The following is a 27750-nucleotide window of genomic DNA, read 5'->3' on the forward strand; positions in this document are numbered from 1 at the left end:
AAGGTATTATTCGATTCCAGGCGGGCCCAAATAGCTGATATCTGGGAAGACAGCCTGTCTAATTGAGGGGTTCTCCAAGGTTCCCCTAAGTGAATTTTCAGTATGCCCACATAACCTGTATATTAAGTCAGTACATCCCAAATATGCCTTCCAAATTTGGTGAAAATTGCCCAAAACAGTTAATATTGATTATTTAGGTGTAAAGGCTGACCTTCTTTTTATAATTAAAGCCTTTTTTTGGGCCATGCTCATGGCATGTGGAAGTAGCTGGGTCAGGGATCAAACCCGTGCTGCAGTTGCAGCCTGTGCTACAGCTACAGCTGCAGCAATGCCAGATCCTTAACCCACTCTAGCACATGGGAGCGTCCATAAAAATTTTTTGGAAGAGGTCTTTATGTCTGATTCATCTTTGTATATTTCTCAATATCTAATAGATCTCTGCACAGAATCAAGGACTAACAAATGTTTATTGAATAAGTGACATATAGACATGATACACTTAAATTTCAGAATTAAACATCTCTTTATATATGATTACTATATGAAAAAATATGTCCACATGAGTAAATATTTGTGTATATAATCATGCAAATAGAATTTGGTTTATAGTCACCAGACTCCCTGTCAACAATAATAAGGAAAATGCTACCTCATTAGCTGTTAATTATTTCCAGACTTTTACTATACTATGAAAGAAGCAAAGGGAGAGATTGTATCCACCTCTGAAGCTTGTACTTTAAGCACTTTAGTCTTTAGTTCTCAGAGAATATTTTGCTGGTGTTTTCCTTTCCTCTAATCTTTGTTGAAGGAATCATGTCTTATTCATCATGAATTCCCAGGCTTATCAGGTATTCAATAAATGTCTCATGAATAAATTATAACAATTTAATGTTTGCCCAGGTAATAAGAGCCAAAACCCCTTGTTAAGATGTTGGGCCAGAGCAATTATATGCTAGTGAGAACATGGTTTTGGCAAGAGGTGACCCCGAATCATGGTGCACAGGGCAGCCTGGGTTTGTTTTGCAGTGGATCCTAAAACAAGCCCTTGTTCTGGATTGTTCTTGTTAGCTGATGAGAAGACAGAAGGTGGTGCATGGAGCAAGAAGACTGGGTGAGATCCAAGACAGGCAGAGAAGGGCCAGGTCGTCCTAAAAGGCAAGCAGTCCCTTCCAGCCTATTGAGTGGGAAGTTTGACTAGAAGTGACTAAACAGTTGGCAATTACTGCTCTTAACGGATGATGTTTCCATGAATAATTATACAGGTAGCTGGCTCCACTTTCAGTGTCCTTTCCTCACTTAGCAGTGTTACACCTGACAAGCAGTGAGCAGCAGAAGTAGGAAATATGTGGATAATAGTGCCAAGGAATATTTCCCAACTTTTATTAAGCTCATCACTTAACACCTTGCTGTCTGGCTGGTTCTGATTTCTTCCAGGTTGTGAGTGCTCCTCCTTTGCATGACTGTCACATGACATTTTTCTTTTCTTTTCTTCTTTTTTTTTTTTTTTTTTTTTAGAATCATACCATAGCACATGGAAGTTCCCAGGCTAGAGATCAAATGAGAGCTACAGCTGCTGGCTACAGCCACAGCCACACAAAATCCAAAATGTGTCTGTGATCTTTCCCACAGCTCAGGGCAATGCCAGATCCTTAACCCACTGAGCCAGGCCAGGGAGGGAACTCTCATTCTCATGATTACTAGTCAGATTCGTTCCCACTGAGCCACCACTGGAACTCTACATGGCATTTTTCCTGACCGATGCAATTCTGCTAACGTTACTGTGCTCTGCACATCTGGAGGACAGAGCCCATGCTTTATTATCTCCATATCTTCCAGCTCTAGGACAGCTACCTGGAAAGATAAACTCTCAATACTTATGGTTTAATACACAGAAAAAGATAGAAGAGAAACAGAAGACTAAGGAACCCTGACATTGCGATAGCCCTGTAAGAATAATTCCGCTGACACCTTCTAAAGAGCCCTCCCATCTCCTGTGGCTGCTGTTGTATTTTATGCTCATGGAAGTCCTGAAACCAAGGTAATCTCATTGTCGTTCACCTGAGATGCAGACGCGTCGAAACGCCCTCACTCAAGCAGCATTAGTAACTCTTTCCATGGGATCTATGCCTTTCTTGGGCTGGCCCAGCTGGGGCAAGTCGTTTAGATGATCTTGAGGTTGGAGAATGCCACCAGTAAACTCATTCTTATTTGGGCTGAAGGGGATTGTTTGAGCACAGTGAGCAGGGAAGCAATGTTTATTAACAAGAAATTCTACTTCATTACTGTGCCTGCCTGGACTTCCTTATAATTACCACATAATATTTGAGTAACATTTATCCTACTCTGGTGCTAAAGTAAATAGATTTTTCAGCCTACAATTATTAACCTGGAATCAGGGAGTTATTAATCGTCATTCTTAACGTTCATAAAACACAAGTAGCCCATTTTTAGAACCGATATAGATAGATTCCTAACAGCAAACAACAAGAATACGACAAGGCTTTAATATGAAATAATTTATTCTTTCTTTGCGTCTTCATGATACTTCTTCTCTGATTTCTTGGCAGTGCCACTCTCTGTGAAGGACAGGGGTCATCTCCGTGTTTTCTACCACCGGGTGGTAGCACGATGCTTCTTCACAGGCAGATTTACAGAGCATGCGTGGAGGTCATGCTGCGGTCGCCTCACTGGGCGATTCCAAGGAATTGCTTTCTCATCCACCAGATAACAATGGCAGCAATTTGGACCAAGTCGTCTGTGCCTAAACTCCGTTAAGCAAGCTTAAGCCCATCACAGCGTTTTTGGGAAGGTGTATAAGCACCATAGGTTGGTAAAATCTAGGAGTCACTGTCATCGCTGGCCAAAGACGTAAGTTCTGGAAAGGTTCTGCCTTTGTTCATGATTCATTCACATTTTCCAGCTATTCCCCCTTATGTCATTTGTATGTGGAGTCACTTGTGTCATGAGAGAGAATAGAAATAAATACACGCATAAAGAATGAGACTTTGTTTACCGTGATTCAACATACATAGGTAGCTGAGCTTCATTGAACAAACAGCAGTGGCAGCCTTCTGTGACGCTGGTAAAATCAAGTTGCTCCAGAACCTGGTGATACTGAAAACAAATTTCCTGGACAACTGTGAAGAAGAGCTGTGTATAAGACTTCGCTGAGGGAACTGTCCAAATCCGCAGGTATTTGGGTTCTTTTTCTCCTGAAACCCTCCTCTCTTAGCAGGTCCTTCAAAATAATGGTAAGTGTATTTTCCCAGACTGATCTTTGAAGAAAGCTCCTGTTTATCTCATGGTTTTCCTCTGCCAACCACACTATACATATCCTGTCGAATTCTCTCCTGTGGCGAGCATCCAGTTCTGAAAAGTTTACATTTTGGTGGCCCTTAAAGCTATTCTGTGGGCATAAATAATTATAATGTTCAACTTGTATTTACTAAAGACATACTGATAAACAAATGCCCTTTATTTTAACCTCACCACTCTCAGACACCTGCCATCTTGAAGTGTCTTAAAGACACTTGCGATCTTGAAAACTCTAATTAAACTTTTATCATCTTTGTACTAAAGGAAAAGTCCTGTTTCTAATGTAAGCGGCTTGCATTTATAAGCTCTGACAGGCTGCTTCGTACCAGACAGCCAAAAGTGATGAGCAGTCTCGGCAGATTAAAATGTAAATTTGATTGAAGAAAACAACCTACAAAAATTTATGCTTCTGTATAATCTGTGTGATTAAATGTTACTTGTTTAAAAGCTAATGTTTCTGACACTTTCAATTACAGCTTTTGGAAGTTTTATTCCACATCATTTAATCTATTTTAAATAACTTTTCCTTTTAGGCTCCACACATAGTGATGCATGTTTAGCATCAGTCTCCAATGCAAATTCGGAAATAATCTCTGTCCAGTCTGCAACAAGGTTCATTTTATAGGGAGATAACAAGTTTTAAAAGTAAACCTACAGTCCTCTCTCATAATTAAGGAGAAAAACTGGGTCTCAGTGTAGTTACTATTGTCCTTTTTATTTTTACTTAGATTAAAAAAAAAACACCACAGTTTCGTCTCCTAACCACTTTTAAGTGTGCAGTCATTAGCGTTAACCATAGTCATATTGTCGTGCCACAGATTTCCAGAGCTTTTTGGTTTTGTAGAACTGAAATTCCATACCCACTAAACAATAGCTCACATTCCCCTCTCTCTCCAGTCTCTGATAACACCCATTCCACTTTCTGCTTCTGTAAGTTCGACCGCTTTAGATACCTCATATATATTAATTCCGCCAGTATTTGTCTTTTTGTGACTGAATTACTTCACTTAGCATAGTATCTTCAATATTCGTGAAAGAAGATTTGTGGCACAAGACAGAACTTTTCTTTTTTTTAAGACTGAGTGAGATGCTGTTGTATGTGTATGCCATTCTTTTTGTCAGTTCCCCTGTCAGTGGACATCTGGGTTGCTTTTCTCTTTTGGTTATTGAGAAAAATGATATGCTAAACGTGGGTGTGAAAATATCTCTTCAAGATCTTGCTTTTAATCTCTTTAGAGATATACCCAGATGTGGGGTTGCTGGACCATATGGCAATTCTATTTTAATTTTTAGAGGAAACTCCATACTATTTTCCATAGAGGCTGCAGAATTTTACATTCCCTCAAAGCTATTATACTTTTTATTAGAAATTACGTAACTAAATATTGAATAACGTTAATATTCATGTTAATAATGAATAATATTTAATATTTTATTTTTAAATAGTAATAAAATACCTATAAGACAAGTTTATTAGACTGTCATATAACTGAGCTTTCAGTACGTTACATTAGTTTGAAACAGTAAATTTACAAGTATACCATTTTGTTATGCCTAAGTTTTGTTTCGTTGTGCTTTTATTCATGGATTTGGAGAGTCAGAGCACTGTTCTACCATTAACTTATCTAAATGAGATTTTCATGTAATCCAAAGAAAATTATAAGCCAAGGAAAAGAAAGAAACTTGCCATTTCCAAATGGTTTGCTTAGTCTGATGAAAATTCAATGTGAGCTTCTAGGGTAGAGAAGAATAAAGTTGGAGAAATCACTACCTGATTTTCAGTCTTACTACAAGGTATAATGTCAAGATAATTGGCAGAGGGATGAACACATAGATCAATAGAACAAAATAGAGAACCCAGAAGTGTACCCACAAAATATGCCCAAGAGGGGAGTTCCCGTGCTGGCCCAGCGGAAACGAATCTGAATAGCATCCATGAGGACACAGGTTCGATCCCTGGCCTTGCTCAGTGGATTAAGGATCTGTTGTTGCCGTGAGCTGTGGTGTAGGTCACAGACTTGGCTCAGATCCCTCATTGCTGTGGCTGTGGAGTAGGCTCCACATTCAACCCCTGGTCTGGGAACCTCCATATGTCGAGGTGCGGCCTTAAAAAGACAAAAAATAAAAAAACAATATGCAAAACTGATTATCAAAATCACTATGGTAAAGTCAAGCCTCATAATAATACAGAATCCTATTTTTATTGGTTTCAGCCTCTCTTCCCTGGGATTTTTATTTGTATCTCTGCTCTGATTTGCTGTGCCGTCTCCCACGTTGCATGCTTCTCCTCCCTTCAGAGAAACCTTCCCTGACCATACCAGCCTGAAATAACATCTTCTACTTCTAAGCTTAGGAAGAAGCAATTAGAATTTTTGATCAGGGGTCTAAAATGGAAAACTAAAAGATTTCAGCATTAAAGAGTAAAGCAAAAGGCTAAAGTAGAGTAACTAAACTGCAGAGATTTGTGTGGCCCGGTTTTCTCTGCTGAGCTTCAAAACTCTTCTAGAAGGGCCAGTAAAATTGGCTGTAAACTTGTTGAGGGCAAGAGCTATTTCCATCTTATTTACTGAAGAATGCATGTCTTTGTTTGGCACAGGAATTTGAGTACTGGCCCTCCTAGGCACTGAGGCGGGCACTGGGCCCAAAAAAGGCAAGTAAAACCCAGAGTCCTTGAACTTCTGGGCTTCTGTGTCTCCACCATACCATCTAGTTCTTCAGTCAGTACCCACAGGAAATATATGTTGACAGACCAAATGGCTAAATTGAGGTTATAAAATGAGGGAAACAATAGGAACCACACCATAGAGATTGAAAGAGATCAAATAATAGAATATTTTCTATCTAACGTTTGTCTAGCCCTGACTTCCCAGAAACACAGTATTCACATTTCAGCTGAAGCTTCTATTTGAAGTAAGAACGACTCTCTGTCTCCTCAGCAACCTCGAAGGCTCAGCCTCCAGGACAATGGCGATAGGAATACTAAAGAGCAATATCTTTTCTTTGCAGCTGCCACATGGCGTGACACTTACGGGTCCTTGCACGGCTCCCGCATGAGTAGGGTCAGACACACAGTGGATGTGGCAAGTAGACAGTGTACTGTAGCTAAGTTTAAAATGCACAGATACCTTGAAGAATGCCGAAGGTGGAAGTGTACTGCCTCGGGATACATCCCATAGAATCATAAACATTCAAACATCCCAGAGCGGTGCCAAACCTGGCCTCCAGCTTGAAGTCCTCTGGTAGCTGCATGTATACCTGAAAAGCATGTAGGAATTAGTTTCCTTAGAAATATTTGTTTTTAGAACTCCTTGGTTGTCTTAGTGGTGATTTACAAGGGAGGCATTGTAAAAAATAGGTCTTTGGCCATTTTATAAATGAAACATATTTGGGGTTACTAAGATTATAAATAAGTGTGTGTAAATCCATCAAGAAAACTAATACAAAATAGTTTTAAAAGTCCATGTTTTGGTAGAATCCCCAGATAAAATATAGGATCCCTGCTTAAAAATAAATTCTAGATAAACAGTGAAAAACGTTTTCATAAAAGTTTCATGCAATAGGTAGAACATACTTATTCTAAAATATTATTGTTTTTCTGTTTAGGGGGCTGAAGATAGGAAAAAGGTGTGATGGTAACTGGGAACAGGAAATCTTTCTGGGGTGACGAAAATGTTCTAAAATTGGATGGTGGTGGTTTCTTCACAGTACATTTACGAAAAACTTGAATTTAATACTTAAAATGGATGAATTGAATGGTATGCAAATTATACCTAAAATATTATAAAATGGCCATGTTTTATTTTAGATGACTCAAGGCTAACATATTTTTATTTAATGGTTAAGCTCCACCTTTCTTGTAGCATTATTGTGATCAGTAAGTGGGGTGATACAAATGGAGGGATTTTGTAAATGCTAGAGTGTTGTACAGACACAGGCAGCATCCTAATATTTCTCTTGCCACTTGCAGTGACATTTCATCATTTTATATTGTCATTAAAATTAGTTCATCTGTAATAAACTCTTGCTAGATATTATTCTCTGCACTTCCGAGTTTGACTAGTTCAAGGTCACCCCATGACAGGGATAAGGTCATCCCACCAGACGTCATGTGACTTCGATCATCGCGTTGTTCCAAAACACCGTGTGTAATTAATGGAGAAGATCATTATACTCATCCTCGTTTACCTATATCTTCACTTCGGACTGTAATTTTTAAAAAAGTAAGTACAGAGGAAGACAAAAACATCAAGATATAATTGTGTCAGGAGTCCTCGTTGTGACTCAGTGGAAACAAACCCACCTAGGAACCATGGGGATGCACATCCAATCCATGGCCCCACTCAGTGGGTTAAGAGTCTGGTGTTGCCATGAACTTCCGTGTAGTTTGCAGATGCAGCTCTGATCTGGCCTTGCTGTGGCTGTGGCTGTGGCTGTGGCTGTGGCTGTGGCGCTGTAACTCTGATTCGACCCCCTAGCCTGGGAACTTCCATATGCCGCACCTGAGGCTCTAAAAAAATAACATATATATATATATTATAATTTATATAATATAAATATAATATATAAATATATTTTTATATATTTATGTATGTATATATGTGATTGTTTGAAAATGACTATGAAAAGATCTTTTATAGTAGGTACCATGTCTTTCCTATCATTCGATAGTTATTTATTGTGTACTGACTGTATTTCAAGCACTGTGCTGGTGATGCAGTGGTGACAAATATGGAAAACACTGCCCCTGATTTTATGGAGCTCCCAGTGAGAGGGAGTTCTAGAAATTTCTTTTTACCCCAAGTTGACCCACATTATTTATTCTTGCTTCTATATAACCATTCATTGGCTTAAAGGCTGAGTTAGAAGAGGTTTTTGTTTTTTTTTTTAATCAACTACAATAACTGACCCATGATTTCCCATGAATCCCATTAACTGACAAAGATTTAATTCTCAGTTAGGAACTCTCAGTTATTGTTAAATAGGAAATCATAATATGTAGACTTATCCCGTCTCTTAAATGCACATTTAAGAGGTAGTTTCCTAGTGTATTGTTGTTGCAAAAATTAATATCTTTTCAGTGTATCTACTTAAAAAGAACCCCGAGGCATTGTGGGATTGGAGGGGTGCTGTGTCGAGCCAATCTGAATTTTTTTCAAACCCAGTGAAATGAATTAGAAAGCAGTAGTTTCCTGCTAGGTCCCAGTTATTTAACATTATTTGAATGGCAGCTAGACTTGGGATCTCTGAACTGATGTGATATGAAGTTAAAAGATCTCCAGTATCAACTGACAAAACAATTATTGTAATTTGCCTCTGTGATACAAAGAAGAAATTAAACTCTTAAAGGGGCTGAAAAGTTCCCCCCAAGTAGGCATTTATTATAATTATTATTTTATTTCTCCTTTTGGTACTTCTAATAGTTAATGTTACCATGGAGTTTAAAACCAACTGGTGGCACTGATTGGCATGAAGATAAATGTTCTTAATAGAGAATACACACTGAAAGAACGCTTTTCTCGGGGGGATTTGGCTGGGGCAGAGGTTATTACTTTTATATTCTGATGCACTTTTAAGTATCATGTTTTCCAGTTCTATAAATTAGAAACTCCGTTAAGTAATAAGTACATTCTCCTGCAATATTCTTAATTTTCCTAGTTTCATTTCTTAAAATTTGAAAATAGTGTTAATGCATGCTATTTAGTGTTGGTATCTCCATGCACTGTTCAGGGTGGGATCTTGTAGGATCTCAGCATTATTTGATGGAAATAATTTAGAAAAATATTTCATAAATTCCCATGATATCCCTTTCTTGGTATGATTTAAACTGAGTCCCACCATCCATATTCACTGGCATTCCGAGCTTAGCTTTAATTATAGGAACCCCTAGGTACTTATAAATTTACCATTTACCATTATTGTTTTAACTTCAAAGGCTGATGGCATGTAGAAATTTGCACATATTTATATCCCACAGCTGAAGCAGGTGTATGGGGATGGGTCCTTGTCTCCTAAGTGACCTCACTGTTGAACTCACATCCACGTCTCTGGTTACTTGTTCTTCACTCTAGTAAAATGACAAACCTTTCTTCCTTTGTGAAAAGAGAGACTCCCAAAGGAAAGCAAATTTCAGGTCCTGGAGCTGCAAATAAAAGGAAAGTGGGGAAGTTTTATATAGAATTTATGTTTTGGATGAAGTAAAGAGTAGAATGTTGAATTCAGTATTGGCTCAGTTCTATTACAAAAACTAGTGTCCACTAGTCATACTGTGTTTATAAAATAAAACAAGAAATAAGCATAATATTTATTTTAGCAGCAGACTTTTTTAAAAGTGTTACAGAAATAACTTCAGGAGTTCTCCTTGTGGCTCAGCAGGTTAAGGATCTGACTAGTATCCATGAGGATGCAGGTTTGATCCCTGGCCTCACTCATATATTTTTGCACTCTCTTCTCCCAGTCTCCTAGTTGTTTTTATATAGAGAATGGGAACCATTCAGAAGTGGTTATGTCTATGCAAATATCTTGGGGTTGCTTAAAAAAAACCCCAGAAATTTATTGTCTCATGGTGCCAGAGGCTATAAGTCTGAAAGCAAGCTGTCAGCAAGTAAATAATGCTCTCTCTGATGCATCAGAAGAAAATCTTTCTTTGCCTCTTATAGCTTCTGCTGTTTGCCAGCAATCCTGGCATTCCTTGGCATCACTCTAGTCATATGACCATCTTTGCCTCGTGTGTCTTCACATTGTCTTCCTTCTGTGTACGTCTTTGTCCAAATTTCTCCTTTTCATAAGGACACTAGTCATATTTAGGGCTTGCCATGATGACCTCATTTTAACTTGGTTAAATCTGCAAAGACCAGGGAGTGGCCTTAGAAAGATGGCCGAATAGGAAGCTGAAGACTCTCAAATTGTGAAGTCACAAAGGGAGAATTTTGAAAGCAGCAAGAGCAGAGTCATCACCTACAAAGGAATCCCCATAAGACTATAAATGGATTTCCCAGCAAAAGTCTACAGTCCAGAAGGGAGTGGAATGACCTATTCAAAGTGCTAAAAGAAAAAAACCCTGCCAACCAAGAATATTATGAATACTCCATCTGGAAAATTTGCCCTTCAAGTGAAGGAGAAATAAAGACTTTCACATATAAGCAAAAGCCGAAGTTCATAAGATCTGCCTTAAAATAAACACTAAAGGAAGCCCTTCAAGATGAAACAAAAAGATGCTAAACATCAACATTTGTATATGAAAGAGTAAAGCTTATTAATAAGGTATAGACAAATACAGAACATTGTAACACTGTAACAGTAGTGCACTTTAGACTAAAGTATGCAAATGACTCTGAAGTATGTTAATAGATACACAATATACAAAGCAATAATAGACACATGGAACTACATCAAATTAAAAACCTTCTGCAGAACAGAGGAAACAATCAACAGAATAAAAAGAACGCATATAGAATGGGAGACAGTATTTGCAAACCATATGTCTGATAATGGGTTAACATCAAAAATGTATAATAACCATAACTCAATAACAAAACAGTTCATTATCTGAATAAAAATGGGCAAATAATTTGAATAGACATTTCTCCAAAAAAGGCATATGAAAAGATGCTTGACATGATTAATTATTAGAAAAATGCAAATCAACATTGCAATGAGGTTATCACCCTCCCACCTGTTAAGATGGCCATTATAAACAACAATAACAAAAAACCTAGAAAATAGCAAGTGCTAATGAGAATTTAGAGAAATTGTGACCCTTGTGTACTGTTGGTAAGAAACTAAAATAGTGCAACCACTATGAAAGACAGTATAAGTTTTCCCAAAAAATTAAAAATAGAAATACTATACAATCCAGCAATCCTGCTTCTGCTTATTTATTCAAAAGAATTGAAATCAGAATCTTAAACACATGTTAGCACTCCTATGTTTCATGTTGCACTATTCATAATAGCCCAAATGTAGAAACAACATAAATATACAGTCATAATGTGTATACATACAGTGGAGTAGTATTTAGCCATCAAAAGTGGGAAAGCCTATTGTATTAATTAGTGTTCTCCAGAGAACCAAAAACAAAGAGACTTGCTATGAGGAATACAGTCATGTGATTATGGAGGCTAAGAAGTCCCAAGATCTGCATTCAGCAAGCTGGAGACCTAGGAGGGCCAATGGCATAGCTCTAGTCTAAATTCAAGGGCCTGAGAACCAGGAGAGCTGATGGTATGAATTCTAGTCTGAAAGCCAGCAGTTTCAAAACCCAAGAAGAGCCAACTCCTTAGTTTGAGTAAAGGCAAGAAAAGACCAATGTCCCGGATCAAGCAGCCAGGCAGGAGGAGCTCCCTCTTACTCAGCCTTTCTGATCCATTCAGGTTTTCAACAGGTTGAATGAGAAACTCACCTCATTAGGAGGACAACCTGCTTGACTTGGTCTGCTGATTCAAATCTTGATCTGATTCACACCCCCCTTCACAGACACACTCAGTCAAGTGGACATGTAAAATGAACCATTGCATATGTGTCTTACGGATGAATCTTGAGACATTAGGCAAAATGGAACAGGCCAACCACAGAAAGACAAATACTTCAGATTCCACTTATATGAGGTTCTAAAGTGGTCACTCACTGAAGCAGAAATTAGAATGGTGGTTGCTAGGGACTGAGGGGATGGGAAAATAAGAAGTTGCTGCTCAGTGGCTATGAAGTTTTAGTGATGCAAGATGAAAAAGTTCCAGAGATCTGCTGCACAACATTATGCCTATGGTTGGCAATATCTTATTGAACATGTAAACATTTGTTAAGAGGGTGGATCTCATGCTGTGTATTTTTTTATCATACTTTTTGCTGTCGTTGTTGTTGTTGTTTTTGCTTTTCAGGGCTATACCTGTGGTGTATAGAATTTCCCTGGCTATGGGTTGAATCAGAGTTGCAGAGGCCAGCCTACACCACAGTCACAACAATGTCAGGCCTGAGCCACGTCTGCAACCTATACTGCAGTTCACAGCAATGCCAGATCCCTAGCCCACTGAGCAAGGCCGGGGATCAAACCTGCATCCTCATGGTTACTAGTTAGGTTTGTTATCATTGAGCCACAGTGGGAATTCCTATCATAATTTTTAAAAGAGAAAGTTGTGAATGAATTTTTTAACAGTCTATTAAATTAAATCATCAAGTAAAGCTCACAAATGGCCTTTAAAAAATCTTATTTCCAAAGAAGTTCTCATTCTGAGGTAATGGGGATGAGGATTGCAGCTTATCTTTTGTGGAGAGACCCAGTTCAGCCAAGAGCAAATTCACTTTGTCATTTCTTTCTTCTAAAAATGTTATCAAGGCAACTGTTGCAGACTGAATTATGTCCCTTCAAAATTCCTATGTTGGAGTTCCCGTCGTGGCTCAGTGGTTAACGAATCCGACTAGGAACCATGAGGTTGCAGGTTCGGTCCCTGGCCTTGCTCAGTGGGTTAACGATCCGGCGTTGCCGTGAGCTGTGGTGTAGGTTGCAGACACAGCTTGGATCCCACGTAGCTGTGGCTCTGGTGTAGGCCGGCAGCTACAGCTCCAATTAGACCCCTAGCACGGGAACCTCCATATGCTGAGGGAGTGGTCCTAGAAAAGGCAAAAAGACAGAAAAACAAAAAAACACAAAATTCCTATGTTGAAGCCTAACCCCCGATGTAACTGTATTTGGATGCAGGACCTTTAAGGGGGTAACAAATGTTAACTGAGGTCATAAGTTACAGCCTTAGCCCAATAGGACCGGTGTTCTCATAGGAAGAGGAAGAGAGGCGAGACCTCTCTTCACACATGCCTGGAGGAAAGGCCACATGAAGACACAGCCAGAAGGAGAGCAATCCCATCAGAAACAGCCCTAACAGCCCCTTGATCTTGAACGTCCGGCCTCCAGAGTGTGAGGAAATAAATTTCTGTTGTTTGAATTACCCAATTTGTGGTGTTTTGTTTTGGCAGCCCTAGAAGACTGATAGAGCAATTAAACAATGAAAACACTAGATTTGCTTTCTGGTGAAGGGGGAAAGACTGTAAAAATGAGGAGCAGTTTGCAGTCTTTTAATGTATTTTATTTATTTATTTATTTTGCTTTTTGGGGCCGCACCCGTGGCATATGGAGGTTCCCTGGGCCGCTGAAGCAACACGGGATCCGAGCCACATCTTCGACCTGCACCAGAGCTCACAGCAACGCTGGATCCTTTACCCACTGAGCGAGGCCAGGGATCAAACCCACGTCCTCAAGGATGCTAGCCGGGTTCGTTAACCACTGAGCCATGACGGGAATCCCCAGTTTGCAGTCTTTTAATAATGTATTATTTCTTTTTTTAGAATTCTGCTAGTATTAGCAATTTCTCAAATAAATTTAGATTCACCATTGGTTTGCAGGTACAAATTATTAATTCATTTTTAGAGTGTCCACCAAATCAGTTGCTAATCAAAGAGAAAAGGTAAAATTAAAAAGAATAAAGGTTTCTTTTTTTTCACATTCAATTGATAATGATTAAAAAAGGTAAAATGTGACAATATGAATAAAATGCCCATACAGAAAGCATGTAAAATTACCTTATTATTTATAATTTATAAGCTAATATTTAACATTAACATGCATATTTCCAATTAAGCTATTCTTTTAGAACTCCATTCCAACCTGTTGCTGAATCTAATTGTAATTTTTTTACCCTCACATATAATATAGGTATTAGTCAGTCAGTATGTTCAGTAGAATTCTAAAGATGTTCCGAGATTCCCATTCCTTGTTATCTAATTACACACCAGTCTTGGTACTTCTGTAAAGGAAATTTGTAGATAAAATTAAGGTTAACAATAAGCTGAGCTAAAATAGGGAGATGCTGGGGAGTTCCCGTCATGGCTCAGTGAGTTAAGAACCTGACTAGTATCCATGAGGATGCAGCTTCTATCCCTGGCCTTGCTCAGTGGGTTAAGGATCTGTTGTGCCATGGGCTGTGGTATAGGTCTCAGACCTAGCTTGGATCTGGCTTGCTGTGGCTGTGGTGTAGGCCAGCAGCTGTAGCCCCAATTCGACCCCTAGTCCAGAAATGTCCAGATGCCACAGGAGCAGCCCTAAAAGGAAGAGAAAAATAAAATAAAATAAAATAGGGAGATGTTGGAAGAGGTAAGTGACAGGATGTAGCCGCTAATTGACTGTGAGCTGGTCCTAGCCATCAGAGGCTCATCACCCCCTCCTCCGTTCTTGGAATGTGCTTTCTGCCCACCCTTCCCTCAGTGGAAGCTATTCCAAGGATATAGCCTTAAAGAAAGTTGCTGTTGAGACCATCTGGATGGTTTATGTGACTAAACCCAGTTAAGGTTCCCATATAAACTTTTAAGATTCTGGTGGGTAGGTGTGGTGAGCTACTCATCTTGTAGCTCCCCAAGGCAAGCTTCATGTGTAAATTCCCTTGCTTATTAAACCTGCTACCAACAATATAGTGTTCTGCCTCTTTCTTCAGTCTCTATCTTATATGTCTTGGAAGTAGTAAGTTTTAGATTTCTGCTAGGAAGCTCCCAAAGTTGCAAACCAACAGCAGATTATTCTGGATTATCTCAGTGGTCCTCCGCATCTGATCATGTGAACCCCTAATAAGTAGAAGAGGGAGGCCCAAGAGTTAGTCAAAGAGATACCGCAGAGGAGGAAGGCAGGATAGATAAGGCAGAAAGACTTGGAGACCGTGACAAGAACTCAGCTGCCATTGCTGACTTTGAAGGGAGTCATGTGCCAGTGAAAGTGAGCAGCCTTGAAACGATCCCCAGCTGACAGCCAGGAACCAGGAACGTGAGTCCTAAACCTGCAAAGAACTGGATACTACCAACAATCTGAATGACCTCAAAATAGATTAATTTCTAGAACTTCCAAAAAAGAATCCACCCAGCTAACACCTCGTTTTTGGCCTTATGAAACCAGGAGCAGAGAACTACCTGAACTATACTGTGACCAGGCTTCTAATCTATAGAAATATAAGATAATAGAGAGGTGTCATCTTGAGCTACTCCATTTGTGGTAATTTGTTACAGCAGCTATAGAAAACTAATACAGGCCGTTATAATCATAGAATGGCCATTTCAATGCCATAGTGTAATTTTTCACCCATATTAATACCTAGCCAGGTGTATTAATGTAAATTATAATCTTAGTTTCTCAACATTCATGAATTAAGGATATAACAAGAAGAAAAAATAAGCAAAAAATCAGCAACATAATAGGAAAAAAGGATGAAAACAGTTTTGCTTTTTGAAAATTACCATAAATAAAATGAAAAGGCAAGCCACATATTGGGGGACAATTGTGCAATACATGTATCTAGAAAAACACTGTATCTACCATACATAAAGAATTATATCAATTCAGTAAAATAAACCAACCCAATTAAAAATGGGAAAAACATTTGAATGGACCACAAGTGAAGATATATGAATGGTCAACAAGCACGTAAAAAAATGCTTAATATCATTAGTCTTCTGGCAAATGAAAATTAAAACCACAATGAAATACCACTCATTCAAATATGCATTCAATGAAATAACTAAAAACAAATAAGCAAAGGAATTATAAGATGTCAGATATTGTAAAAAATGGGAGCACTGGTGCAATGCTGGTGGAAATGTAAAATGGTACAACTGCTTTGGAAAACTATTTGGCAATTTCTCGTAAAGTTGAGTAGACCCTTAACTTTATAACCTAGCAATCCGCTAAGATATTATACTCAAGAAAAAGTGAAAACACATATCCATAAAAGGCCTGTACTTGAATTTAATACCATCTTTATTCATGTTCGTAAAAAATTGGGAGTCCAGATGTCCATCAGGAGGTGAATGAATAAATTGTGGTATGTCTATACAAAAGGATATTTCTTAGCTCTTAAAAGTAATAAGCCACTGAAACATGGAGCAACACAGATAAATCTCCAAGTTTAATGCCAAATAGAAAAAGCCAGACATGCTCTCTAGTTTCATTTGTATGAACCTGTAGGAAAGACGAATGTATAGTAACTGAAGCCAGACCAGTGGGACTGCGGGTGGGGAATAGGAGAAGGATGAGAAGGATCACAGGAGAACGCTTGGGTGATGGCAATACTTTGTATCTTCATTGTGTGTTTACACGGATGTTTACATTTGTCAACACTGATTAACCTGTAAACATTTTATAGTATGTAATTTATGCCTCAATATACTTGATTTTTAAAAAAGAAGAGTGGGAACCATAATGATAACAATAATAATAATAATAACAACCGTGACCATTGGTTTGGTCTTGAATAGAATCCAAAGCTTGACTTTCAATGCAAGTTAGAAATCTGACCATAACTTTAAGATAGGTGTTCTTTTGGGTTGTTCTATCCAGGTGCAGCCCTGAGAGACTGAGGTAATTCGCTGGAAAGCCTTTCTTTGCTTCTCCACCAACAATTAGGCTCTGTTTTATTTATTTATTTATTTTTGTCTTTTTGCTATTTCTTGGGCCGCCCCTGCGGCATATGGAGGTTCCCAGGCTAGGGGTCCAATCGGAGCTGTAGCCACTGGCCTATGCCAGAGCCACAGCAACGCGGGATCCGAGCCGCGTCTGCAACCTACACCACAGCTCACGGCAACGCCGGATCGTTAACCCACTGAGCAAGGGCAGGGACCGAACCCGCAACCTCATGGTTCCTAGTCAGATTCATTAACCACTGCGCCACGACGGGAACTCCAGGCTCTGTTTTAAATCCTCCTCCTCCCTTTAAGCTTTTTCATGTCAACCCATTCAAGCCCTAGGGACCCCTGAGATTTGGTCATATGCAACTCGATACTGACTATGGCTCAGGAAAAGGGAACAGTGGCAGGCCGGAGAAAGGGTTCCCAGGATTTCACGTCATGCCCTTTATTACTGCTATTTGCTGCCAAGATCTTTCCGTTGGCATGCCCAGAATCTATAGAATAAAAATGCATTTGGGTACAGGACCACAGGCCTGGGTCTGGAATGCTCCCAGCTGGTTTCTGGCCATACTTATAAGGTATTTTCTGGCCATACACACCAGATCTATGATGAGTCACCAGCTTGGACATATATTTTCTGCTTTCAAATCTTGTTCTGGAGCATTTGGCATCATTTCTTTTTCCTTTAGACTGTTTGTGCTCAGTGTGAGAGTGAATGAATTTGGCCTTGCTAATGATAGTGCTAGCCATTTCAGCAGTATTAAAGTACCTTTTGATCCCTCAGTGTCAGTTCTAACATCATCTCCTTAGGGGAGGGCTTCCTTGATTACTTTAGCTAAAGCAGGCATCTCTCACTCCACACCCTTGTGTCTCGCTTAATCGCATTCCCTTACACTATTGTCTTCATTGCACTCATCAATATCTGAATTATCCCGGCGCTTGTGTATTGTCTGTCTGCTGCTGCTAGAATGACATCCCATGGAAAAAGGAGAACCTCGTCTGCCTGATCACAATGTCCTGAAAACGGTGCTCAGCTGAGAGCTGGCACTTGATGGATATTTTGGAACGAATTCAACTATACGAGGTAAGAAGAAATTTTTAAAGAAAATAGTTATGTGAAATCCGTATTTAGATTCTTTCAAACATCTCTATTTATATTCTTCATCAGTAAAAAGACATTCAAAATATAAAATTAGGTTCCAGTCAAACTATAAAATTAGGTTGCAAGTTGTCACCTACTGATGTGTAAACAAAAGTCATCAAAATGCAAACTTCTTTAAAAAAATTAATTCCCTTCAAGAGAGCTTTTAAATTCTTAAAGTAAAAGTAAAGTCTGATCTCAGTGGATGTATTTAAAATTATTTGGCTATTTAGCAGATATATACATTTGCTTTATGTAGACATCAAAGAGCTTCAGTTGATTTTTTGCCCTTTTCATGGTTTAGAGGTTCCTATTTCAAAACTGTAAATAGAAGTTAACTGAAAATATGGAAATGTTCAGAATAAAGTCACCTAGTGAAAAAAGTTGCAATAAGAGAGGAAAAGATGTGCAAGCAAAGTAGGCAATATTGTGTTTCTTTGATTTATTGCTGAAGGGAAAGAAAACCATAATGATTCAATCTCCAGAAATTTTTATCATTTTAAACTATTTAATGGAAAAATTTATAGTAGAAAAAATGCAGCATGTAGAAAAAGATAAAAACAGGACTCTCCATCAGCTTAAAAGAGAAATCTGAATAGCGAGCACCCTGAGAGCATTCATTTAGAATAGAGGTTTGTTCCTCCTGGTAGGTCCGTGGGTTTGATCAATCAATTCAAGTTTGGGTTTCATTGTTTTTAACACCCTTGGCATCACAAAAACTTGTTTTTCTGCTTGGGTTGGTTGTTGCCATGGGTTGAGTTGTGTCTCCCCAAAACACATGTGCATGTGCCCTTATTTAGAAATAGGGTATTTATTTCTTTATTGAAAAAATAGTCTTTAAATTCTAAAGTACTTTACAGTTTTCAAAAGTTTCACACATATGATTTATATAACCTCATAATAACCTTTTTTCCCCTACCCTTATATTTGTCCTTTCCTCGTCCCTGTCTCCACTGGTAACTAGTAGTTTGTTCTCTATATCTCTGACGCTGCTTCTTTTTTGTTTTTTTCATTGGTTTGTTGTATATTTAATTTTTTTCTTTTTTACAATTTTTATTTTTTCCATTATGGTTGATTTACAGTGTTCTGTCAATTGCTACTGTACAGCAAAGTGATCCAGTCGTACATATATATACATATATTCTTTTTCTCACATTATCCATTATCACGTTCCATCACAAGTGACTAGATATAGTTCCCTGTGCTATACAGCAGGATCTATTGCTTATCCACTCCAAAAGGAATAGTTTGCATTTATTAACTCCAGATTCCCAGTCCATCCCACTCTCTCCCCCTCCCCCTTGGCGACCACCTTGTATTTTTTAGATTACACATATGTGATATCATATAGTATTTGTCTTTTGCTGTCTGATTTATGCCCATTCATGTTGCTGCAAGTGGCAAAGGAAATAGGGATAAAATTAAGTTAAAGATCTCCAGACGAGATGATCTTGGATTTGGGGTGAGTCCTAAATCCAGTGATACTGTTCTTATGAGAAAAAGGAGGGAGATTTGAGACGGAGGAGAAAAACCAGGGAGAAACTCAGGTGCATTGATTGGAATAATGCATCTAAAGCCGAGGAATGCTAAGGATTGCCAGCAATTAGAAGAGAAGCTGGGAGAGAGGCGTGGAGTAAATTCACCCTCTGAAGCCTCCAGAAAGAACCGACACTGCCTATAGCTTGATTTCAGACTTTTGGCCTCCAGAACTGTGAGCATGGATTTCTTTTGTTTTATGCCACCACGTCTGTGCTAATTTCTGTTGGCAGCCACAGGACACGCAGTTGTATACAGAATACCACTTTTTATTGCACTTTGCAGTTACTGAGTTTTTCACAGATTGAAAGTTTGTGGCAACCCTGCATTGAGCAAGGCTGTCCACACCATTTTTCCAACAGCATGTACTCACTTTGTGTCTCCGTGTCACATGTTGGTACTTCTTGTAATATTTCAAATCCTCCACCAGCAAAAAAGATTATGACTTTCCCAAGGCTCAGATGATGGTCAGCACTTTTTAGCAATAAAATATTTTTTAAATTAAGATATGTACTTTTTTTTTTACGTATAATGCTATTGCACACTTAGAGTATAAACATAACTTTGTATGCACTGGGAACTCCCAAATCTGTGACTCACTTTATTGCTATAGTTGCTTTATTTGCGCATGCGAGAGCTCCAAGGTATGTCCGTTATGTTTTAAATAAACTTTGTTTTGTTGTGTCTAAAAGTTTGCAGAACAAGGCCTCTTGTTACTTTGCAGACCACTGTGGGGCAGTATACTCTGTATCTCTGGAAAGTAGCCTCTGAATGATCTTTAGTGAAAGCTTCTGCAGACTCTGCTGTATTAGAGAGTTTACTTTGGGGAACAACAGTGACAACTTCAAGGCTCTGGAAAAAGAATCTCAGCCACCTGGGGGGCCAACTGAAAACTCTACTTTCCCATTTAATAACTCTTAACATTCTTGGGGGAAAAAAAATCATTTAGTAACTACTTCCCTAGGAAGTAAAAGCAAATTTTCTTCAAAACGGTTGCTTGGCATGGCTGTTCTTTATTCAGTGGTTCTACAACATTTTGATTTTAATGTGTCATATGAAAACTGTAATTCAAATTACTAATAAAGTAAAAGTAGAGGAGGGGCAAGGGCGAGAGTCTGCTTTCTTCAGCGTTGACAACATTCACTAAGAACTTGGGCTAGAGTGTTTGTGATAGACAAGATAAAAATATAGGAGCAATCCTATTTATTTAAAATGCATTTGAACTTTCAAAGCTCGATGAATGGTTTTACGGTTAGTCATTTAAACAAGAAATTTTAGAAACATTCTTGACAACGACTTCTCTCTACCCCCAATTCACCATCCACACTGTAACCAGGGTTATATTTTTTTCTAAAACAAGTCACATGTGATGTGAATACAAATTCCTCAGCATGATACAAAAGACTTTTTCTTATCTGGCAGTGGTCTAGTTCTCTGCAGTTTCTCACCACCCCCACCGTCGCTCTGGGCAGGTTTTGGCAGATGCTGGTAGTTGCCTGCTGAATATCTAATCTCTCCTTTTTTCTTATTCTTAGAACTCCAGTTTATTTTGGAGCATCAATATGCCATCTTAAGAAGAAACTTGCAGCCTCATTTTAGTCAGAAGTCATCATCTGACACAGTTCTGGCCAAGGAGATGTAAGCAATTAATTGCCTGTTAGGAAGCCCTGGGAAGAGATTGGTTCCTTGAAATAGTGTCCCCATTTTCTTTGCTAGTTCTTTCATCTTATTCTTTCTGCCTGGCTCAGTGGACTGAATCCTGGAGGTGAGACAGCCTTTTTTCACCATGAGACAAACAAGATGACAGCTACTAGCTACAGATGGTGATGCAACAAGATGAAAGAAGCCTGGGGTACTGATGACACCAGTCCTGGGCTGTCTGCCTCCAGGCTCCTTTTTTGTGTGTACGTGAGAAAAATCCATCCCTATTTGGTTATGCCACCAAATCAGATCGCTTTTACATGTAACCAAACATAATCCTAGCTGCTAGAATTGCATTTGATGACATGTAAAAGTCACCTTGCTATCACACCTCTTGTTTGTGGATTCCTCTGGTGGCCGGGGAAATTCCTATTTATCATTTAGGACCCAACTCCAGTTGTGCCACCTCCTAGATGCCTTTCACAGCGTCTACCCCGAGTACTGTTCCACCTCAGTGCTCCCCTTGTAGGGGGTACACTCGAAGATGAACAGACACTCCTCCAGCATCATTCCGTGAGAGATGCTGCCTCCCTCATAGGACTGTCTGAAATCTAAACCGTACCTGAACTTGTCCATGGATTCACCTTATTACAAGGCTCTTCCCTTAGGAAAGTCTGAAGAAATTTTGATTCATAGTCTATAAAATCAAAGAAAGAAAATAATATTTTGAAAAACTGCTTTGGCACCAACACATGAACAATGTATATACTTTTAGCATAGGCATATACGTGTGTGTATATGTATACACACACACACACACACACACACACACACACACACACGATGGATTGGTGTGGCTGTGTCATTGAGTCTAGCCAATGGGACATGCTATATACACTTCTAGATGAATGTCACACATATCTGTGCACATGGCATGTGCAATGTCTGCTTAAATGCATGAACTATGCAACTGTGAACACAAAAGTATGAACTATATAGATAGAACAGTAATTCTGAATTAACATAAAATTCTTTTGAGATACAGGCTAGTGTTTCTCAAACTTGGATGTGAATAACAATATTTTAGGTATCCTGTCAAAATGCAGACCAGGAGGTTGGGCGGGGCTGAGAGTCTGTTTTTGTAATGAGCTCTCAGGTGTTGCAGGTGTTGCATACATTGCACCCTTTGAGTGGCAAGGATAGAGTGAAGTGTGAGGCTAGTTTCTAAGGAAAGCACTTCTCTCTTCCGTTTCCCTTCTGGTCGTCTCTCTCAGCTTCTTCTATGAAAGCCCATGTAAGAGAATAACGATCTTGAAGACCAGGACCATGACTCCATCCATCCTCCTTGGGTTTCTCCGGGATCTCGTGCCGCACCTGGCACTTAGCAGTCATTGCACAGGCCGTGGACATCTGTAACAACAGTTAAAAAGTTAGCTTATCACAAGGGCTTTATAGGCATTGCGATCAGGGGCTGCAGAAGGAACGGGGCTCCCAAAAGGGGGGCTACTTTCCCCAGCTTCCGCTTGAGTTGGTGTGGCTGTGTCATTGAGTCTAGTCAGTGGGACATGCTCTATGTGCTTCCAGTCCTGGCGCACAGGAACCTTCCACGTGCGGTCATGGACACTCTTTTCTTCTCCATGGGCTTGATGCAGACGAGCATGGTGGCTGTGGAAGCCAGCTGGGGACGATGGCAGAGGCAAAAGAGGGAAGCAGCCTATGCTCTGTATTTCGGCTTGGAAGGCAAATACCAAGGGAGCTGCTTGCTCTTCAGGATCACTCATTTTTGACTTTGCGTAAGTGAGAAATAAAATTCTATCTTTTTTGAGCCATTATACATTTTGGGGTCTTTTTTTAAAACTGTAGTTTGCTGTATAAGGCAGTTGGAATTTTGTAATTTGGTAGACTGATACCATGACATCAGTGTTGTTTTGAACTGGTTACACTTTCCAGTTTTAGGGGGAAGGATGTTTGTAAATATAAATGACTATTAAATTAGCTTTCTTTTTATTTATATACCCGTATACAAAGGTGGATGAACCAAGTTAACTGAATATCATAAAAACCATGTTCTGATTTGAATAGTTTATTTGAATCTGTTTTATTTAGAATGTTAAAAACCCATTTTATTTAGAATGTACTTAGTTTTACCAGTGAAATGCAACATAGAAATTGCAGTCCCAGTGTTTTTGTTACAATAATTAGTAGCAAAATTGGAAGTATATTTTAGGTGCTAATAGTTCCTGGGGAAATATCTAAAATAAAGATGTTTTCAAATCTGTAATTCATGAATGAACAGAACTACTTTTTTTTTTTTTGTCTTTTTGCTATTTCTTGGGCCGCTCCCGCGGCATATGGAGGTTCCCAGGCTAGGGGTCGAATCGGAGCTGTAGCTGTGGGCCTACGCCAGAGCCACAGCAACGCGGGATCTGAGCCGCGTCTGCAACCTACACCACAGCTCACGGCAACGCCGGATCATTAACCCACTGAGCAAGGGCAGGGACCGAACCCGCAACCTCATGGTTTCTAGTCGGATTCGTTAACCACTGTGCCACGATGGGAACTTCCCAGAACTACTTTTTGAAGCTATATTTCTAATGGCTAATAATCAAAAGCATCATGGGATAGGAAATGATTCAGAATAACCTCTATGAGTAGTTAGTGCCAACAAAATGGAATCATTCCTCCAAACTGGGAGGTAGGAAAGGTGAGAAATTTATCAGAATATTTAATTAAAAGTATCAGAGACATAGAAAAATTATAAGGAATATAAAGAAAATCAACAGGGTTCTGTCAAAAGTTTTACTAATCCTTGGGCTTCTGCTTGTATAATCACATTGTTTGTAATACAAGCCTTTTATAATTATTGGCTATAACATATATTTTCTAACTCTTAGAGTAAATGAAACTGAAGGGGTTTCTCAGCCTTTTATTCCATAAATGAAGCAGAGAATTGATTTCCATATAACTGATTATTGTGCAAATAAATCATTAAATAGTCAGATGTGCTTTGCTTTACATCTCTGAATATCATTTGTAGACGGACTATTATTTACAGAAAATGTGATTAGTTTTCAGATGTGGAAAAATACAGATAAATATGTTTTCTTATGTTACACACTTTTGTAAACCAAACAAGCAAAACTCCATTAACCTGTTAAACCTGAGTGATAGCCTTTCAGGTAATGGTTACCAATGGTTGGGAATCCCTGATACTAGGAGGTAGGGAGTTTGGGCATCAATCACCATCGAACGGACTCCTTGATTCTTTTAGTCAGTTGTTTCTGTTTCTGCCTGCACCAGAGTTTTTCCTCTAGTATCAAGCAGGGAGAAATAAATCAGGCACTGCTTGATTTGAATTTTGAGTTTGTTTCTTCTCTTGCTGAAGTTTGAGCAAAAATGTACCTTCATCTTTAAATGAATGACTTTGACATTTTCATGACTCTCTAAATTCTGAATTAAAATGTAGAAATCTTAAGTACAGGTTAAATAAGTCAACAGATGGATGATCTCTCTAATCTCTGTAATTCCTAATGTTTCTTCTCACCAAAAGGGAGTGACAGACTCTTGCCTCACTTGATCACCCACAAGCAGGATCCTAGACCACTGATGATAAAACTTCAAGTGCTGTGAGAGAGGCCTTGGTCTAGTTTTTTTAAATTTATTTATTTATTTATTTTTTGGTACAGTCTCCTGAGGAAAACAGGGACATTGCATGGGCCAACATAACTCATCTACAGGCCAGATTCAGCCTGCCCCCTTGGCTTGCAAACTCCACTTAGACCTTTATTCTAAAATACACTCCCGGAGTTCTCGTTGTGGTTCAGTGGTTAACGAATCCGACTAGGAACCATGAGGTTGCAGGTTCGATCTGGGGCCTTGCTCAGTGGGTTAAGGATCTGGCATTGCTGTGAGCTGTGGTGTAGGTGGCAGATGCGGCTCGGATCCTGTGTTGCTATGGCCCTGGTGTAGGCCAGGGGCTACAGCTCCGATTAGACCCCTAGCCTGGGAACCTCCATGTGCTGCAGAAGCGGCCTTAGAAATGGCAAAAAGACAAAACAAAAACAAAAACAAAAAAATAAAACACACTCCCCTCTGTTTCTGGCTGATTACATTGCTCTAGCTTCAAACTAATTGTTACTTTTCCAAAGAAACCTTTCCTGATTTACCTGATTAGGTAGGTCTCCCTAGAAGTCCCAGTTAACGCTATAGCGAAATAAATGACTACTTTGTGTAGCAGTAGAGGCCAGTGTATTCTTTGGGTTCACTTTGTATTAATCATTGTATTGCTTACTTAAATTTTACTTTTATCTAATTATACACTGAAAAAGGTTAAAGGTTCCACAGGGCTTGTTATGAAAAATAGCATCCCTGCCCCTGGTCTCTGCCCTACCACTTCATTTCTGTTTTCCAAAGAAAACCCTTTCAACTCTTTTAGTGTGTGTGTGTATTTTGTTATTAACTTCATAGTTCTAAATGATATAATAATTTTATTTCTTGATTTTGAAAATTTAGCTATTGATTGCCTAATAAGGAATATGAGGTCATATCTCTTTTACATCACTCCCTTTTTATGCCTCGACACACTTCTCCCAGTGCTTTTGTATCATAATTTCTGGTTAGGTAAATATGGTACCTATATTATTTTGCATATGTAAGTGTTAGGCACAGTCAAGCTGTGTAGCCAAAAATGCAGTCTCTGTACACCCGCACCAGTTAAGTCTTGGAGACAGTTTTGAGGAAGAGAAAGAACAGCTTTATTGCTCTGCCAGGCGAAGGAGGACACAGCAGGCTAAGGCCTCACAACTCTGTCCTGTCCTGAGAGGGGATAGCAAGGGGTTTTGTAGGTTTAGCTCAGAAGACATGGTTATTGATTAAGGTTGATTAAGGTTATTGATTAAGGGTTATTGATTAAGGTGTCTGTGTCATTCTTCATCCATAGATCGTTTCAGAGTCATCACATCCAGTGTCATTTGGTCCGGTGATGGTTTCTGGTTGTTTTCAGGGTTATCATTCATTGACCTTTTCTCTGGAAGGAAGATTGCTTACAGGGAAGGGGTGTTAGGGACGTTTCAATTACAAAAGGAAACACTAGGCGTAACAGAACTCGAACTAGAAAGTAGCGATTAGTACAGAAGGCAGTTCAGCAAGGAAGAGATCATTTGTGAAGTCAGACACTAGGTGCAATATAACTCTAACTGGAAAGTAAACGTTAGCAATAAGTTAGCGTCAAGGCAGGACATAGCGTAATGGAGACTGTTTTAACGAGTTTTTAGCTGTAACAATATTTCCTAGTTATTAACTCTTGAGTCAGCCTTTTAAGATTGGGGGGAGGCTAAAGGAAACGCCTTGTTACTACAAAACACAGAGATTTAGGGTCTGGTACATGGTTTCAGCCGCATGATAAAATGTTACGACAATTCCCTTTTTAAATACAGCATTTATTGTATTCATTTTATATAATTTTTAAGTTCACTGCTCTTAGTAGTGAACTTGTTTTCTCTCTGTTAGTTTTTAATGTACCTCCTGGTAATTTATCCCCCAATTCTCTTGCATGTGTGTAAATCTCATCTCAGTACGTGTGAGGGCATCAGATACTAATTTTATCTTCTGGAGATGGTCGTCCCTCCAGCTCCAGCCTGGATAGTTTGCTCTGTCACTGTCGCCCAGGACTTTCCTGCCCCTTGCCCACGATGCTCTCTTGCTCTCTTTTACCATGGAATCTGTTTTCTCAGTCCCTCTCTCAGAGGCCACAGATTCATCATTTTAAAAATATCAAGATTAAGTAATATCAGTGACAAGAGCCACAGAGCTCAAAGGAATAAAGACACCATCTTCTTTCTATACTGGATATTTAATCATATTTTGTAGTTTTAAAGTCATAATTGTTTTTATGTCATCTCATGTAAAATAAATTCTTCATTTTAACATCTATGAGTAGCTATTTTTAGTTTTAATATATTACCTTTGAATAAGATAGCAAAGTCAATTGAAGATGTGTTAAATATATATAACAGTTAAATCATGCAGAAAAAGGTGCTTTTTCACTTTTGAAATTACAGCTGCATACATAAAGGATTCAGTAAATTGGGTGACAGATTTGTGATGTGCTCAAGTGAAACAATGTATATTTTAGGATTTCCAAAACCAACAAGATGAAGTGTGCAATATTCATTATAGGCTTAAATACTTGTAAGTAGCAATCCCAGACAGAATTTTAGCCAAATTTTTTTCAAAACTGACAAACTGATTCTAGCACTTATATGAAAATGCATAGGGGAAAGACTGGCAAAGGCAACCTTGAATAAAAACAAAACAAACAAAACTACCAGAAATCTAGCCCTGTTATAAAGCTACAGCAATTAGGACAGTGTGATATCTGCGACTGGATAGATGGATAAGCCAAAGGAACAGCATAAGAAATTCAGAAATTCTCACACATTCCGTCACCTGGTTTATGACAAGTTTGTCCTGCACTGCAGTTGAGAAAGGTCTTTTCAATAAATAGTGTCACATAACCTGCTATTCACATGGGGAAAAAAGGATCTTGACTCTTGTGTCATACTCCATACAAAAAAAAAAAATCAATTCCAGCAGGTTTAAAATCTAAATAAATGTGAGAATAAAACAATAAAGCTTTTAAAAACCTGTAGGTGAACATCTTCCTGACTTTGGAGTAGCAAAGATCT

The 27750-nt window shown here is 38.9% G+C and overlaps 1 protein-coding gene and 1 long non-coding RNA gene across 2 annotated transcripts in view; both read left to right on the forward strand.

Annotated features, from left to right (window-relative positions):
- LOC106507939 (uncharacterized) overlaps positions 1-5504 on the forward strand; it is a 206089-nt gene extending 200585 nt beyond the window's left edge. The window contains exons 6-7 of the mRNA XM_084982498.1: positions 1893-2038; positions 2568-5504. The gene's annotated coding sequence lies outside the window, so the exon portion shown is untranslated. The remainder of the gene's footprint in view (positions 1-1892; positions 2039-2567) is intronic.
- Positions 5505-7396: 1892 nt separating this feature from the next.
- On the forward strand, positions 7397-21783 carry LOC146398522 (uncharacterized). Its single transcript, XR_014819315.1, has 4 exons — positions 7397-7535; positions 17714-17830; positions 20959-21061; positions 21172-21783. It is a non-coding gene; the product is annotated as an uncharacterized LOC146398522 (long non-coding RNA).
- Positions 21784-27750: the final 5967 nt, after the last annotated feature.

Source organism: Sus scrofa, chromosome 11, assembly GCF_054392235.1.
Source record: "Sus scrofa isolate SSC_HxYL_T2T_F1_AM1 chromosome 11, Sscrofa_HxYL_maternal_Yorkshire_Landrace_v2.0, whole genome shotgun sequence".
NCBI lineage: Eukaryota > Metazoa > Chordata > Mammalia > Artiodactyla > Suidae > Sus > Sus scrofa.